Source organism: Somniosus microcephalus, chromosome 5, assembly GCF_052327205.1.
Source record: "Somniosus microcephalus isolate GS21.2 chromosome 5, FLI_Smic_1.0, whole genome shotgun sequence".
In the NCBI taxonomy this organism is placed as follows: domain Eukaryota; kingdom Metazoa; phylum Chordata; class Chondrichthyes; order Squaliformes; family Somniosidae; genus Somniosus; species Somniosus microcephalus.
This window is the reverse complement of record NC_140991.1, coordinates 269,873,166-269,891,124: the sequence shown is the minus strand read 5'-3', so window position 1 is coordinate 269,891,124 and position 17,959 is coordinate 269,873,166. Positions and strand designations below refer to the sequence as shown.

Genomic DNA, 17,959 nt, shown 5'->3' with positions numbered 1-17,959 from the left:
TCCATCGCCCTAAATCCTCCTCCCCTGCTTCTACTCGAGTCTGGCTGGACTAGGCCTGGACCCCCTCTCTTATTCTGCTTTCGGATGAGATTTAAATCCAAGACACAATTTGCCCTCTCAGGTGGACGTAAAAGATCCCATGGCGCTATTTCGAAGATGAACAGGGGAGTTCTCCCCCGGTGTCCTGGGCAATATTTATCCCTCATCCAACATTGCTATAAAACAGATTATCTGGTCATTTTCTCATTGCTGTTTGTGTGCAAATTGGCTGCCACGTTGCCTACATTACAACAGTGACTACAATTCAAATGTACTTCATTGGCTGTAAAGCGCTTTGGGACATCCGGAGGTCGTGAAAGATGCTATACAAATGCGGCTCTCTCTCTCAGTTGGAGGCAGTATCAGAGAACACGGATCTGTGCTCAGAAGGACTTGCTATTTTCAGGAGAGCAGATGTGAGGGAAGATCTTAATCCAGCCATCAAAGCAGTTCACAATTCCAGATTCTCTATTGTGGTGTTGAAAACGTCCTTCAGCAGACAAAGGGTTAAGAGCAGCGACTAAAGAAAGCCAGCCATCCACTTTGCTTTCTACATCCCTGCTGTTTTGGGAGCCGAGCTGATCGATCGATTGCATTTCCAAATTGAACAAGAAATTTTAATAATTAACTAATCAACTTATCATCAAGCCGGGCACTTTGCTGGAACTTGGCGCAGACACACACACCACACACATTCAGTCTGTCCACTCAGACCCTGTCCTGGCGCATTGTATTAAAGTGTAGGCCCAAAATTTGTTCTGAGACTTCATTTTATTAGCTGAACAGAGCTATGAGAAGTGTGACCTGAATGAGCTGGAGGAGATAAGACAGAAGGTTGATGTGGGGTGGGGAGGGGGGGTTAATGGGAGGGAAGGAGAGGTGAGGTGAGGGGAAGGAAAGGGAGAGGGGCTGCAGCCCTCATTCAGTATCATGACAACATACCACCGTTGGTATACAAGGCATGCATTTAACTCAGCCATTTGCCCCCATTTTTACGATGATTCTGATGTGTTCAAATATTTGATTAATCATTACAATCAATACCATGTTCAGTTAAAAGCTTTATCAGTCTCCCAGGCACTGCTCCTTTCTACCCATTAGCATTGTAATTTATTACATGTTTGATTTTTTTTTAAAAAGCTCACTCATTTTTACCAGTGATTGACAATTAATAAAAAAAACTATTGGTGCATGTTTTTAATCATTAAAAAAAATTCTTCTCAGATGCACCGAACCTTACGTGGTTACAGACCTTGGCAGCCCCACTCCCTATCACCAACTGCAAAGATGTCCATATCACGGCAACCTCACTGTATAAATTGAAGAGTCCAAGCCTCACAAAGTGCTATGCACTTGCCACAGAATGCACTGACTGTGCATAATAGGTAGCAGCTTAAATGATTCTTTATTATGAAAGGATTCAATAAGGTAGACATAAAGAAGATGTTTCTACTTGTGCAGGGGGACCAAAACTAGAGGCCATAAATATAAGTTAGTCTCTACTAAATCTAATAGGGAATTCAGGAGAAACTGCTTTGCCAAGAGAGTGGTTAGAATGTGGAACGCGCTACCACAAGGAGTAGTTGAGGTGAATACATAGATGCATTTAAGGGGAAGCTAGATAAGTGCATGTGGGAGAAAGGAATAGAAGAATATACAGATAGGGTGAGATGGAGTAGGGTGGGAGGAGGCTCATGTGGAGCATAAACACGGAATGGACCAGTTGTGCTGAATGGCCTCAATGCAATTCTATGTAGCCAAGGAGTTTAGGGCTCTGCTTAGTAAAAAATATGTTTTTTTATTTAACAGCCCTGATCCAGCCACTGTTGCAGTCTCGATATTGTCTTGCGTGTGTAAAATACTCTAGGCATTAAAAAAAAAGCACAGCTACTGCTCCTTTAAATAATTTACAGCTGTAAATAGGACCTATGGTCTCCGGCTCATATCTAATCAATCTGGATCTGTTAGCCTATAATTAAAGGGATCACCTTTTGCCCTATTTCTGATTGATTTTTTCCAAAGCTATACACACTTACTGACAATTCCCTAAACGATTCCTTCGTGACTGCATGAAACTGAGCGAGACAGGCCATGTATAATAGGAAGCAAATGGATTCGTGAAGGATGCCCGTCTAGCAGTAGCTCAGCAAGCATCCACGATTGGAGCTGATGTGGGCGTGGAATTGGCCTGGAATCTCCAGAAATTGAAGATCTATCTCCTGGACACCGCTGCAAGCAACCCAGGAGAAAAATCATACGGGCACTAAAAAAAAGTGTTTTATAAAAATATTTAAGGGGGAAAATGGCTGTTTGACTGGGCAGGGCAGTTGGATGTCGGAGGTCCTGTGATACAACCTCCAGGAATATGCCAAACCAGAGTTGGCAACCTTATGTGGTGGGGTGGGCGTTCTCCATCATAACTATGTTTGGCAAGATCCGACACTGAACTCACATTCCAGTTAATGTTCACCGAAAGGGGACATACTTGGCAGACACTTAAAAATATGTATTTTATGTGCAGCCCACTGATACGAAAAGCTTGAGCAAAGATGTCATCGTTAGCAAATCAAATATGCTTCAAAAATATTATATATAACATGTGTGCCTGTCGTAACTTCAAACACACAGCAGCAAAGAGAAAAGAAAACACAGCAACAGTACTGAGGTGAAGCTCTGAATTCCAGTCAGATTTTTATCACTCAGTCACAGCCAATGGGAGGGAAAGCTTCACTCCAATCCCCTAGCAACAGCATTTAGCCTATCAGGGGACCCGTTGCATTCTGCAGCTTTCACCTAGTCAGCTGAACTTCAAGTAGGTCAGCCTGCATTCTAATGATCCACGGCTGAATGACCCTATCGGTCGCGTCTGTCTGCCTTTGCCCCGCAGTAACCTCAATTGCCTGGTGACACAATGACATACTGCTCTGTTAGAGCGCAGTCAAACTGCTGCTATATTATTCTGCCTCGGGCATCACTTGCCAGACCTGGGTGCCTCTGGAGGGGCAGCATCAATCAGCCAGCTATTCACATGCATAAGTGGCTTCAGCACAAGAGGCTCCCTTCATTAATGACCAGCTGTTTGAGCTAATATCCAAACAAAATAATGTCCTCTACCCTGTCTGACATTACATGCCATTCACATCTGTCAGGTTATGCTCATTGACTTAATAGTGAGCTGCAAATTAAAAGCAATTCAGCATGGCAACTGCTTAAATGTCCCCACAGTCTGGCATTTATCTTATACACGAAGAAAGGACTTGCATTTATATTGCACCTTTCATGACCTCAGGACGTCCCAAAGCGCTTTACAGCAAAAGAAGTACTTTTGAAGCATAGGAAATGCAGCAGCCAATTTGCACACAGCAAGATCCCATAAACTGCAATGTGATAAAGACCAGATGATCTGATTTAGTGATGACCAGGGAGAATTCCCCTGCTCTTGTTTGAAAAGTGCCATGAGATCTTTTACACCCACTGAGATGGCACCTCTGACAGTGCAGCACTCCCTCAGTACTGCACTGAAGTGCCAGCGTAGATTTTGTGTTTAAATCTCTGGAGTGGGACTTGAAGCCACAACCTTCAGACTCAGAGGTGAGAGTGCTACCGACTGAGCCACAGCTGGCACGGTGATATGAGGGCTCTTTATTTATAGATATAATTTTAATGTGTAATAGAGAAAATGGTTTGAAGCTTGCCAGTATGACACACTCAATCTCTCAGGGACGGATGGTATTAGGTCACCTTTCCCAACGCAAGCTCAAACTTGAGTATGTTGATGCCCCAGATTGCAGCCAAGCAGCAAAATGTCACTATTGCCATGGCCAGGTGCGAATCAGGTTCATCGTGGCCATGTTGAAGTCAGTGGAGATGCCAAACGACTGCAGGATGTCCCATGTCATAGGAACATAGGAACAAGTGCCTCTTGAGCCTGTTCCACCATTCAATTAGATAATGGCTGACCTGTATCTTAACTCCATCTATCTGCCTAGATTCCGTATCCCTTAAAAGCCTTGTCTAACAAAAATCTATCAATCTCAGTTTTGAAGTTTTCAATTGACCTACCCTCAACAGCTTTTTGGGGAGAGAGTTCTAAATTTCCACTACCCTTTGTGTAAAGAAGTGTTTCCTGACATTACCCCTGAATTGCCTAGCTCTAATTTAAAAGTTATGCCTTATGATTGATTAGACTGACGAATCATTTGACCAAAGCTGCCAGCTTTAGCCAAACCCAGAACAAGACATGGCACAAGGTAGGATGACGACATGACTATTCAGGTCTGCCTTGCTGTAAAGTGAATAATCTTGCTCGTTGTCAGCATGCCTCAATGGTCCCTCCCTTGCCACTAAGTCAGAAGGTAGTCTATTCAAGGCCTACTTCCAGAACTTGAGCACATAATCCAGGCTGACACTCCACTGCAGTACTGAGGGAGTGCTGCACTGTTGGAGGTGCCGTCTTTCGGATAAGACGTTAAATCAAGGCCCCATCTACTAATTCAGGTGGAAGCAAAAGATCCCACGGCACTGTTCAATTTAAGAGCTGGGGAGTTTTTTCAGTGTCCTGGGCAACATTTATCCCTTAACACCATCAAATATAGCTCATTTATCTCATTTGCTATTTGTGGGACCTTGTTGCACTCAGAACTGGCTGTCGTGTTGGCGTGCATGGCAACAGTGACTGCACTTCATTGGCTGTGAAGTGTGTTGGGACATCCTGAAGATGTGATAAGTTATTTCCATCTTTCTTTGTTAATTAATACATGAACATCATGAGAAACCAAAGTAGGGGAAAAAAACAGACTTTTACTTTAAATTCCAGACTTTTGGCATCCAGTATACATTTTCAAAATTTAGAACTGGCCTGCCTTAATTTGTTTCACAATGTGCTGCTATATTTGTGATAAAAAGAACATATTTTCAACAGGATCTTTTATCCTTTTATGGACAGGACTACTTTTCAACTTAATTTATTTTTTCAGGCAGAATAGTTAATACTGTCACGGCCCAAACAGTAGAGATCCTGCTCTGAGCTGGATCAGGATTCAGGTCTGGCTAACTTCCCAATCCAGTTCAAATGCTACTTGAATTGATCCACCCTTTTATCATGAGAACGCCCCAATGTGCCCTCACCCCCTCCTCTAGAAGCATGTGCCAGAGTGTATCCCATCTACAAGCATATCAAAGCATGCCTCTTCTCTATTAGCATGCCTCATCATCGCTCTCTTCTAATTATATTCAGCTGCCTAGGCTCTAAGCTCTGGAATTCCTTCCCTGAACCTCTCCGCCTCTCTACCTCTGTCTCCTCTAATTATATCCTACAACCACAACAACAACAACTTGCATTTATATAACTTCTTTAACATAGTGAAATGTCCCAAGGCGCTTCACAGGAGTGTTATCAGACAACATTTGACACCGAGCCACATAAGGAGAGATTAGGTCAGGTGACCAAAAGCTTGATCAAAGAGGTAGGTTTTAAGGAGCGACTTAAAGGAGGAGAGAGAGGTGGAGAGGTTTAGGGAGGGAATTCCAGAGTTTAGGGCCTAGACGGTTGAAGGCACGGCCGCCAATTGTGGGGTGAAGGAAATTGGGGAGGCACATGAGGCCAGAGTCAGAGGAACGCAGAGTTCTCAAAGGGTTGTAGGCTGCCACTCCAATTATCATTAGCATCACCACCACACTAGTTTCTTAAATTAAAACACAAATGCGGGCAGTCATTGGCTCCCCCTATTTCTCAGGGAATTTACCCAGTGGTTAGTGGAGCTGTACAGACCCAGAAGGATCTAGGCATGATCCCATCTGCGGCGAGTCAGCTGATCTGAGCCGGAGCAGTGATAGGGCTGTTGCAGTTGACCTCAGCACATCTGGGTTAGGGGGTTGGTGGGTGGAGCCAGCCAGATTTCCTCCTCCTGATTGCTATCAAGTAGCCCCGAGTGGAAGTGCATGTATGTGTGATTGTCAGGTGAGGACAGTGTTGGGCTCAGCGGGCAATACTCCCATCATCAAATAGCCTGTCAACACACAAGCACCTTACACATAAATGTAGGTTGCCAGGGAACTGTTGTCAATGGAAATGCACTCCAATCAGATTTTAATTACGTATGCACATTTAGCTTGTCATGAACCGATGGTTTTAGTGGTACCCTCCTCACAGAATGGAGCACGTGTCAGTAACTGGTGGCCATTTTGTGACTTCGGAGGAATCGGGTAACATTTTATTGGTTCGAACAGAATAGACAGTAAGAAGTCAGTGCTTAGAGGGGGACAAGGTGGGGGAATGGAGAACATTAGCTGGGGGATATGGAGGTGCTGCTGCCAACCACACTGTGCAGGCATTGGTTGCAAGCACCACCTGATTTTGAGACTGTGGTACCAACAAGAGGAAAATTGGACCCACTGACATCATTTTCTGTGAGGAAGGCAATTAGTCTTGTTTATAAATTAGCGGCAGCATTTTCACCCCTGCCTCTATCACACCTGTATGTGTGTATAGGTGTGATTTGTCTTCCTTGTCTACTCCATAGACACATTTTATTTGTGTGTGGTCCAATCTGCCCTGATTGAATTTCCTAACATTCACCGTCACTAGGGTTGCCAACTGTGGTTGGACGCATTCCTGGACTTTCGCCACATGACCTCCTGCCTCCAACCGCCCCACCAAACAGCCATCTCTGATTTATTTTACAACTAGTAAATAAAAGTGTTCAAAGAAAATGGAGGAAAAAATACAACATCATTTTGTTTAATGCCCCATTGACTTTTTTTCCCTGGTTGCTCACAAGAAGTATTCGGGAGATTAATCTTCAATTCCTGGAGATTTCAGGGCAATCTTGGATGGTTGGCAACCCTAACATCACAGTTTTTTTTGCAACATTCACATTTTAGATGCCGAAAATGCCTTGCAGTTCTCAAAGTGTTACAGGCTGTTAACGGGGGATGGGGGGTGGGGGGGGGGGTGGTGCGGGGTGGTGAGCATTTCCATTGCACTCTTTCTGCAGCTTTGATTTGCCAGCTTTATGCTTTTAAAAAAAGAAATGCCAGCAGTTGTGCACATGGTCATTAGAAAAGTAGCTGTGCTCTAATGCACATAGCTCTTTGCTGAGCTCAACACTCTCCTAAACTCCAAACAGATTATTTTCCCCTTTTGAGTTTGTGGCGCGAGGTTATTAGAATCTCTCCGCAGGAATGCCTTTTCCGACAGCTGGACAAACATTATCCAAAAAAACACACAGGGCTGTCTTTGTGGTGCTGGATTTGAGGTCCTTTTGAGGAAGGCCCAGACAGGCACCTCTCCAGTCAACTCACCCTCGCTTTTGGAAATCCCATCAGGAAAACGTCAGGTCAGCCCGGGGGGGCGGGGGGGTTGATAAATCAGAAAATAGGACGAAAAGGTGAAAACTGGGCCTGTGTCACTGGAAGTATTGATGACAGCCAGTCATTTAAATGCTGATTTATTTGTACAGAATTCTTTGAGATAGAGACATCTCTCTCTCAGGCAAATCTCGTGTACAGCTTGGAACCTCAGAAACCAATTTCTGCACCAAAGGGTTAAAAATGCCTCAGAGTTTTTAAATCGCACAGCCAGCCATGATTTTTTTTTCAGTCACAGAAACGTGCATTAAAAGGTTCATGGCAATTGCCCTGTTTTTCATCAAGTTCCCCCTGTACACAACAGCAACAACTTGAATTTATATAGTGCCTTTAATGCAGTAAAACATCCCAAGGCACTTCACAGGAGCAATATCAGACAAAATTTGATACCGAGCCACAAAAGGAGATATTAGGACAAATGACCAAAAGCTTGGTCCAAGAGGTAGCTTTTAAACAGCATCTTAAAGGAGGAGAGAGAGGTAGAGAGGCAAAGAGGTTTAGGGGGGGGGGGGCAGAATTCCAGAGCTTGGGGCCTCGACAGCTGAATGTGGATGTAGGTTAGAAGCTCAAAGAGTAAGCTGCGCTCGACCAGTGATTCTGCAACGTGACGAGATTTGCTGTATAACTGGTCAAGGAATGATCCAAACTGCATGACAGTTGGATTCCCCCAGGGCACTGGTACGATCCGCAAAGGATCCCCACATGTAAAACTTGCTCTCGGTAGCCTCTGAAGGTGCTGCCTGTAGATTCTGGTGCTGCCTGTAGATTCTGGTGTTGCCTGTAGTGTCTGGTGCTGCCTGTAGATTCATTTACTGCCTGTAGATTCATGTACTGCCTGTAGATTCATGCGCTGCCTGTAGATTCATGTGCTGCCTGTAGAGTCTGGTGCTGCCTGTAGAGCCTGGTGCTGCCTGTAGATTCTGGTGCTGCCTGTAGATTCTGGTGCTGTCTGTAGATTCATGTTCTGCCTGTAGATTCATGTACTGCCTGTAGATTCATGTACTGCCTATAGATTCAAGCAATACTTGTAGATTTATGTACTGTCTGTAGATTCATGTACTGTCTGTAGATTCATGTACTGTCTGTAGATTCATGTACTGCCTGTAGATTCATGTACTGCCTGTAGATTCATGCAATGCTTGTAGATTCATGTACTGTCTGTAGATTCTGGTGCTGCCTGTAGATTCTGGTGCTGCCTGTAGATTCTGGTGCTGTCTGTAGATTCTGGTGCTGCCTGTAGAGTCTGGTGCTGCCTGTAGATTCTGGTGCTGTCTGTAGATTTTGGTGCTGCCTGTAGAGTCTGGTGCTGCCTGTAGATTCATGTACTGCCTGTAGATTTATGTACTGCCTGTAGATTCATGTACTGCCTGTAGATTCATGCGCTGCCTGTAGAGTCTGGTGCTGCCTGTGTGTCTGGTGCTGCCTGTAGATTCTGGTGCTGCCTTTAGAGTCTGGTGCTGTCTGTAGATTCTGGTGCTGCCTGTAGAGACTGGTGCTGCCTGTAGATTCATGTACTGCCTGTAGATTCATGTACTGCCTGTAGATTCATGCGCTGCCTGTAGATTCTGGTGCTGCCTGTAGAGTCTGGTGCTGCCTGTAGATTCTGGTGCTGTCTGTAGATTCATGTACTGCCTGTAGATTCATGTACTGCCTGTAGATTCGTGTACTGCCTGTAGATTCAAGCAATACTTGTAGATTTATGTACTGTCTGTAGATTCATGTACTGTCTGTAGATTCATGTACTGCCTGTAGATTCATGTACTGCCTGTAGATTCTGGTGCTGTCTGTAGATTCGTGTACTGCCTGTAGATTCAAACAATACTTGTAGATTTATGTACTGTCTGTAGATTCATGTACTGTTTGTAGATTCATGTACTGCCTGTAGATTCATGTACTGCCTGTAGGTTCATGCAATACTTGTAGATTTATGTACTGTCTGTAGATTCATGTACTGTCTGTAGATTCTGGTGCTGTCTGTAGAGTCATGTACTGACTGTAGATTCTGGTGCTGTCTGTAGATTCTGGTGCTGCCTGTAGATTCATGTATTGTCTGTAGATTCTGATGCTGCCTGTAGATTCTGGTGCTGCCTGTAGATTCTGGTGCTGCCTGTAGATTCATGTACTGACTGTAGATTCTGATGCTGTCTGTAGATTCTGGTGCTGCCTGTAGATTCATGTACTGCCTGTAGATTCATGTACTGCCTGTAGATTCTGATGTTGTCTGTAGATTCTGGTGCTGCCTGTAGATTCTGGTGCTGCCTGTAGAGTCTGGTGCTGCCTGTGGATTCTGATGCTGTCTGTAGATTCTGGTGCTGCCTGTAGATTCTGATGCTGTCTGTAGATTCTGATGCTGTCTGTAGATTCTGATGCTGTCTGTAGATTCTGGTGCTGCCTGTAGATTCTGGTGCTGCCTGTAGAGTCTGGTGCTGCCTGTAGAGTCTGGTGCTGTCTATAGATTCTGGTGCTGTCTATAGATTCTGGTGCTGCCTTTAGATTCTGGTGCTGCCTGTAGATTCTGGTGCTGTCTATAGATTCTGGTGCTGTCTGTAGATTCTGGTGCTGCCTGTAGATTCTGGTGCTGCCTGTAGATTCTGGTGCTGCCTGTAGAGTCTGGTGCTGCCTATAGATTCTGGTGCGGCCTGTAGATTCTGGTGCTGCCTGTAGAGTCTGGTGCTGCCTGTAGATTTTGGTGCTGCCTGTAGATTCTGGTGCTGCCTGTAGATTCTGGTGCTGTCTGTAGATTCTTGTGCTGTCTGTAGATTCTGGTGCTGCCTGTAGATTCTGGTGCTGCCTGTAGAGTCTGGTGCTGCCTGTAGATTCTGGTGCTGCCTGTAGATTCTGGTGCTGCCTGTAGATTCTGGTGCTGCCTGTCGAGTCTGGTGCTGCCTGAAGAGTCTGGTGCTGCCTGTAGAGTCTGGTGCTGCCTGTAGAGTCTGGTGCTGCCTGTAGATTCTGGTGCTGCCTGTAGATTCTGGTGCTGCCTGTAGATTCTGGTGCTGCCTGTAGAGTCTGGTGCTGCCTGTAGATTCTGGTGCTGCCTGTAGATTCTAGTGCTGCTTGTAGATTCTGGTGCTGCCTATAGATTCTAATGCTGCCTGTAGATTCAGGTGTTGCCTGTAGATTCATGTACTGTCTGGAGAGCAGCAAGCTGAAGAAAAGGAAGCAAGCAATCAGGCCGCAACGTGTTTCCCAAACGTCTGCCATGACGTAAGGACACTCCGCAGACATCTCGCCAATTCATCTCCAAAAGAAAGCACCGGCACATCTCGCTTTTCTCTCCACCCCCCTCCCCCATATCAATCCCTGGCAAGTGATGCCTGCCTCTTTTTCCGTGACACTTTGTCATGTGTTTTATTTTTCGGTGTTTCCGTCATTCCCCAATCCCAGCCGACAGAGGCGGGTTTCAGTTCCATTCCCCTGCCTCACTGCAGATCAATGATAATCAAATCAGAGTGACGAGCAGGAGGATCCGGCATCAAGAACGTAGGCAAAATTTTTTAAAAACATATGAAGAAAACAATAACTCATCACGTATGGCATTGGAAGAAAATGTGCAGAATGAGATCATAAAACTTGATCCAGGAAAAGAAAAAGAAACTACCGAAATAAAATTTTAAGAAAAGCTCGAGAGAATCTTCCTATATCCACAACAGCAAAAGGCACACACGGCTTTTGATTTTCTTCCCATGGAACTGTACGAGTCTTCAGAGCAGCAAAGCTTCTGCGGAACGGCGAGAGCCAAAAGTCACATGACCGAGCAGTCTGATGATGGTGATGATGTGGTCAACTGTTTTATTGAAAGAAGCGAATACTTCACATAGCGATGCTTGCTCTCTCTCTAGTGGTTAGAGAAAATTTCTTTCTTTGTCCTTTTTGCTTTTAAAAAAATGGCAAAGTCCCGATGATAGAGATAAAGTAGATGCTGTTCCTCAGACGTGAGCTTGATGGCAGCAATATTACTTCGTAGGTGACACACTAGCAATTCCGCACACAGACGAGGCTGGAAGACTCTTGTTTATTCACCTGTGAACGGTTTGACCTCACGGTTGCACGACACGATCAGGAAGTCATTTTTTTTTCCACACACGCTCGGCACTGTAAACAAAGTCGCCGCTTGACTAGAGTCCAGATGTTTAAACAAGGTCACGGAACGAGATTGTGTGAATGACAATGAGAGCTTCTCACAGCAAGCACCTTTCAGTGCTGAACCTCGGAATTCACACACGTGCCTCAAGATTGTTCACCTCAACCTCAGTTTGATGAGAAAATTGGGGCGGGGGAGGTGGGCAGAATAGTGGCACAGAGTTTGGCACCTTGCCAGTATCTCTGAGCCGGCAGTTATAACGACTAACAAGTGCCATTCAAGGTGAATAGCTCTCACAGACGTCTTCTGCTGCCTTATTCGTCTATAAATGAAAGAAAATGAGAAGCCCATTCCGTCTCACAGCCCAACGTGTGTTTTAAGAATTAACTGCTGCAGCTTCCATGTATTTTACACAGCTCAGCAATTCCATCTCTGATCATCGGGAAATCCATAGGGAAAAACTGTAGGAGTTTTTTTTTCTTCCTGAGGAGATCAACATTTTTTTTTCTCTATCCTCAGGGAGGATGATCGCAACATGTTACATTTTAAGCATGAGCACATTTCCTGAGGCTTTTCCTGCCTTTGCAAGGAACATGGGAGAGAATTTTCATTTAATTGTACAAATTAAGGGAAAAGTAACACGAATGACAGGGCCTTTTGATTTTAACCCTGCACTGTCTGCAGTCATGCTTCAATAGCACACTTAAAATTTGACTCAATTTTAATATCCTAAATCAGTCTGGTGTAAAACATGGTGTAGGTTCATACGGGAAGATTAAAAGTCAATTTATTAGGAATCCCCTGATTCATATCCCATAAGGGAGTTCAGGCCAGATTTTATAGTTGCTTGGTCAAATGCACATTACTTACAGCATTTTTCTTTTAAATGACACATGAATCCATCCATTGCCAGCTCTTGGTTTAACAGGGTCGGTAAACTCTTAGGGGGAAAAATTAGGTTGGTTTGCGCTTCTCGTTAGCGCCCCGGGTGCGGCACCACTAACGCCTCCCGCGAAATTCAGCGGGAGGTTAGCGGTGATGACGTCATTGCCATTTGTGCAGCGTCCCGCTTGTGCCCCGGCCTCAAACTTCCCTTGCGCCCCCTGATCTATTGCCGGACGATATGTCCAACAGGATCAAGGGGCGTTTTTGCAGTGGCGGCGGCGCTACTTAAAGGGCAGCTGTCGGGCGGCCATTTTTATTTTGGCCGACTGCCAGCACCTGCCCCCTTTCCCTTTTTTATGTGGGGTGCGGGCTGCGATCGCTCAGCCTGGCACTCCTCGAGTGCCAGGCTGTTTTCACGGCGCCCCACTCCCCATAGTCCAGCAGGGCTCAAGTGCACGCAGCGCTAGGCCCCGCCCCTTTAACCAGGGGAGGAGGCCTGCAATGAGGCGGCGGTACTTGCCGCTGCACATGGCGCTGTTGCACGTAGTGCCGCAAACTTCAGTAGTAGCGCCCCAAGTAGCTTCCAGTAGCGCCCCACCTCCTGCTTGGGGCGCTACAACTGAATTTATGGCGGAGGGCGCTAACCTTTTTGGGGCACTAAAATTAGCGCCCCGGTGACGTTAGCGCCCCAAAAGGGGCACCACCCAATTTTTCCCCCTTAAAACCAGCTTGTATTTTTCCTTTATTATATAGCCATAGATATCATAAAATCATAGAATCATACAGCACAGATGGAGGCCATTCAGCCCACTGTGCCTGTGCCGGCTCTTTGAAAGATCTGTGCAATTAATCCCACTCCTCTGCTCTTTCCCCATAGCCCTGCATATATTTCCTTTTCAAGTATATATCCAATTCCCTTTTCAAAGTTGCTATTGAATCTGCTTCCATCACCCTTTCAGCCAATGCATTCCAAATCATAACAACTCACTGCATAGAAAAAACATCCTTATCTCTCCCTCTGGTTCTTTTGCCAATTATGTTAAATTTCTGACCTCTGGTTACCGACCCTCCTGCCAGCGGAAACAGTTTCTCCCTATCTACTCTATCAAAACCCCTCATAATTTTGAACATTCCTCTGTTAAGTGCCAGCTTCAAGTTCTCTGGAGTGTGAGGCAATAAATGATTCCCTTACTGTGACCAAGTTTCCTACATTACAACAGTGATTACTGTAGTACTATGCACAGTTCTGGTCTCCATATTATAAAAAGGATTTAGAGGCATTGGTGAAGATGCAAAAAAGATTCACAAGGATGATGCCAGAACTGAGAAGATGTACTTATCAGGCAAGGTTGAAGAGGCTGGGGCTCTTTTCTCTAGAAAAGAGAAGAGTGATCTGTTTGAGGTAAGACAATGAAAGGGTTTGATAAGGTAGACATAGGGGAAATGTTTCCATTTGTGGGGGAGTCCAAAACTAGCGGTCATACATATAAGGTCATCACTAATAAGTCCAATAGGGAATTCAGTAGAAACCTATTTACCCAAAGAGTGACAAGAACATGGAACACGCTACCACAAAGTGTAGTTGAGACAAATAGCATGTATGCGTCTAAGGGGCAGCTAGATAAGCACGAGAGAGAAAGGAATAGAAGGATATAGAAGCTTATTGGGTTAGACAAAGTGGGGTAGGAGGAGGCTCGTGTGGAGCATAAATGTCAGCATAGTCCAGTTGGGCCGAATGACCTGTTTCTGTGCCGTACATTCGATGTAACTCAATGTAAATTCAGTGTTTCAGCTGTGGTTTAGTTTGTAGTTCTCTCACCTCTGAGGCAGATGGTTGTGGGTTCAAGTCCCACCCCAGAGACTTGAACACTTAAACCAGGCTGACACTCCAGTATGGTACACTCTCTTTCAGATGAGATGTTAAACTGAGGCCCTATTTGCCCTCTCAGGTGGACGTAAAAGATCCCATGACACTATTTTGAAGAAGAGCTGGGGAGTTCTTCCTGGTGTTCTGGCCAATATTTATCCCTCAACCAACATCACTAAAATAGATTATCTGGTTATTATTAACGGTGCTGTTTCTGGGACCTTGCTGCCACGTTTCCTGCATTACAATAGTAACTATACTTCAAAAAGCTGTAAAAAGTTGTGAAAGGTGATACATCATTTTTTTAAAATGTATTTATTCATTCACTGTGATGATGTGGGTGCCGCTGGTAAGGCCAGCATTTATTGCCCATCCCTAATTGCCCTTGAGAAGGTGGTGGTGAGCCGCCTTCTTGAACCGCTGCAGTCCGTGTGTTGAAGGCACTCCCACGGTGCTGTTAGGGAGGGAGTTCCAGGATTTTGACACAGCGACAATGAAAGAACGGCAATATATTTCCAAGTCAGGATGGTGTGACTTGGAGGGGACCTTGGAGTTGGTGGTGTTCCCATTAGGTGGTAGAGGTCACGGGTTTGGGAGGTGCTGTTGAAGAAGCCTTGGTGAGTTGCTGCAGTGCATTTTGTAGATGGTACACACTGCAGACACGGTACACCGGTGGTGGAGCGAGTGAATATTTAAGGTGGTAAATGCAAGTCTTTCAAGGTCTTTAATGAAAGTGTCTATTGCAAGTTCACCCCCAATAGATAGAAATGGCCAATATCATGCAACTTTTTGTTAAAGTTACTGTTTGTTTACAAGAAGGTATCAACTGATTGAATGATTCAGAGGCATGTGATTTGCTGGTTTGTTTTTTTGTGGACTGCACGTATTTACCAGTTCCAGTCAATACTCTGCCAAAGGATGAATTGTTTAGTAAACGTACAGTGTTATCGGAAAATATGCCATAAAGAAACCAGTTTACTGTCGCCTGTATGGTTATGCAACAAAGATAAGCCCTGTACAATTGACGAGGAATGTCCTGCGGGAGTACTTTTTGTTCAAAATAATTTCCCAGCATCAGGGCAACTGACAGGCAGCAGCTGGAGGGAATTCAAATAGGGTGTGTCCTGTCTGCACTCATTGGGATGTTGAGAATATGTATCCCATATTTGGGATGAGGTATGATTCAAAGCTCTGCTTTGCATTTCAACGTGGAAAAGTCTAAAATAAATCAGTGCTGAAGCAAAGTACCAAAAGAGGGTGAGTGTGCTGATTAAGAAAGAGGTCTTGTCGCAACTGTCAACTTGGCTCAGTTGGTAGCACTCTCACATCTGGGTCAGAAGATTATGGTTCAAGCTTCACTACGGAGGTGAGCACACAATGCAAGCTGACGGTTATGGTTCAAGCTTCACTACGGACGTGAGCACACAATGCAAGCTGACGGTTATGGTTCAAGCTTCACTACGGGCGTGAGCACACAATGCAAGCTGACGCTCCAAGAAGAAGAGCAGGGGAGTCACATAGTGCCCTGGCCAACACTCCTCTCTCAGACATCACCACCAGAAGCAGACTATCTGGTCATTCATTTCATTTGAGGGACCTTGCTGTGCGCAAAATAGTTGCCACATTTGCCTACATATCAACAGTGACTGCATGTCAATAAAATAATTCACTGACTGTAAAGCACTCTGGGGTGTCCTGGGGACGTGATAAATTGCTGTATAAATGCAAGCTCTTTCTCTCTTTATTATAAACTAGCTGGAGTGCCCGGCGGTGCAGAGGGTTTTTTGATGGGAATGTTGTTGTTGGAAGAGAGAGAGAGAGAGAGACTGGGGGGAAGAGAGAGAGAGAGAGGCTGGTGGATTTATTTTGGGATTAGCCTGGAGAGAGAGGGGGGGAAGGAGCGCCTCAGGCCTGGCCCGATCGACCCCTGCGAAGGAAGGAAGGAAGGAAGGAAGAAGGTGAGCTCTCCCTCCCTGTTCCACCCCCTCACTCTTTCCCTCCCTCACCCTCCCTCTCTCCCTGCCCCTGTCTCTCCCTGCTTTACTCTCTCTCCCTCCCTCCCCTCTCCTCTCCCTCCCTGCCCCTCTCCTCTTCCTCCCTGCCCCTCTCCTCTCCCTCCCTCCCCCTCTCCTCACCCTCCCTCCCCATCTCCCTCCACTCCCTCCCTCCCCCTCTCCCTCCCTGCCCCTCTCCTCTCCCTCCCCCTCTCCTCTCCCTCCCTCCCCCTCTCCTCCCCCTCCCCCTCTCCTCTCCCTCCCTCCGCCTCCCTCCCCCTCTCCCTCCATCCCTGCTCTCCCTCCCCCCTGCTCTCCTCTCCCTCCCCCCTTCTCCTCTCCCTCCCCCCTTCTCCTCTCCCTTCCCCCCACCTTCTCCTCTCCCTCCCCCCTCTCCCTCCCCCCCTCTCCTCTCCCTCCCCCCCGCCTCTCCTCTCCATCCCCCCCGCCTATCCTCCCCCTCCTCTCCCTCCCCCTCTCCACTCCCTCCCCCCCTCCTCCTCTCCCTCCCCCCTCCTCTCCCTCCCCCTCTCCTCTCCCTCCCCCTGTCTCTCCCTGATTTCGTCTCTGTCCCTCCCTCCCCCTCTCTCTCTGCCTTTCCTTAGAGCCCAGACGCGGTGAGCCGAAGCTCCCGTGTGCGGATCAATGCCTCAGGGCCGGCCGGTGCACGGCCTAGCGTGTGAGGCCCGGCCGGATTCACCTTAGCTGAGGTCGCGCTCCGGGCCGCCACCGACGTTGATGCGCGCGCTGACGCCCGCCCCGCCAGCCTTTACTAAGATGGCAGCGACGGCTACGCTCGGCTCAGTCCCGCACCACCAGCCTTTACCAAGATGGCGGCAATCGCGGGGCAGGCCCAGCGGGACGGGCGGTGCCTAGCTCGGGCGTGGCTGGTGAGGAGAGGCCGAGGCTTCGAGGCCTGAGGCCTGCAGGCAGCTCATCCAGCGCCGAGGGGGGGAAAGCCCGAGTGCCCTTTGGAGAAGGATTTTTTTTTCTGTTAAAAGCGACTTTTTTTTTGCTGGAAATCTATATTTCAAAATAAACAGGCAGAAAGTGGGAAAAATAAATGAATAGTTAGGAATTAAGATGGCGGCCACTCACCTCAGCTCAGAAGGATTAGGCCCACCCACACACGCAATGAAACGCCCCCCGTGACGCACCGATTGGTCAACCATCAGGTTAATCCCCTGTACGATTGGTCAACCATCACGTCACTCAGCGCTAATGAGCAGAATGTTGCCGTTTTTAAAAACTTTTTTGTATTCTGTCTGAACAATTTTTGTCTGACCAAAAAGTAAATACACCTATTAGACTCCCCTAATGATAAGCTTTCTTTTGATATAACATATGTGTAGGTACGCTCTATAACTTTTGATTGTATAGCCGGACAGACAGACAGAAAGACAAACAGACAGAAAGACAAACAGACAGAAAGACCAACCATTTTATATATATAGATAATGAAGCCCAGTGCTTTGCTGCAATTTTTAAAAAGGCAAATGAGGCACTGGATTACATTAACACAAGGGAAGATTACAAAAGAGAGGCCATATTGTTGTATAAGATGTTAGTCAGATCCCATGAGGAGTATTATGTCCAGTTCTGGTCGCCTGAATCATAGGGAAGATATTAGTGCCGTTGAGAGGGAACAAAGGCAAGCAATCAAGTTGATTCAAGAGTCAAGAACTTAAGGTATGAGGAAAGGTTAAGAAAGTTTGTAGCAGA

General features: G+C 46.2%; 1 long non-coding RNA gene and 1 pseudogene across 8 annotated transcripts in view; both read right to left on the bottom strand.

The window, feature by feature from the left end:
- Window positions 1-17,959, bottom strand: part of LOC147117716 (uncharacterized) — a 698,822-nt gene that overhangs the window by 145,095 nt on the left and 535,768 nt on the right. The gene's annotated exons all lie outside the window — the stretch shown is intronic.
- LOC147117718 (uncharacterized) lies at window positions 6,473-12,631 on the bottom strand (annotated as a pseudogene).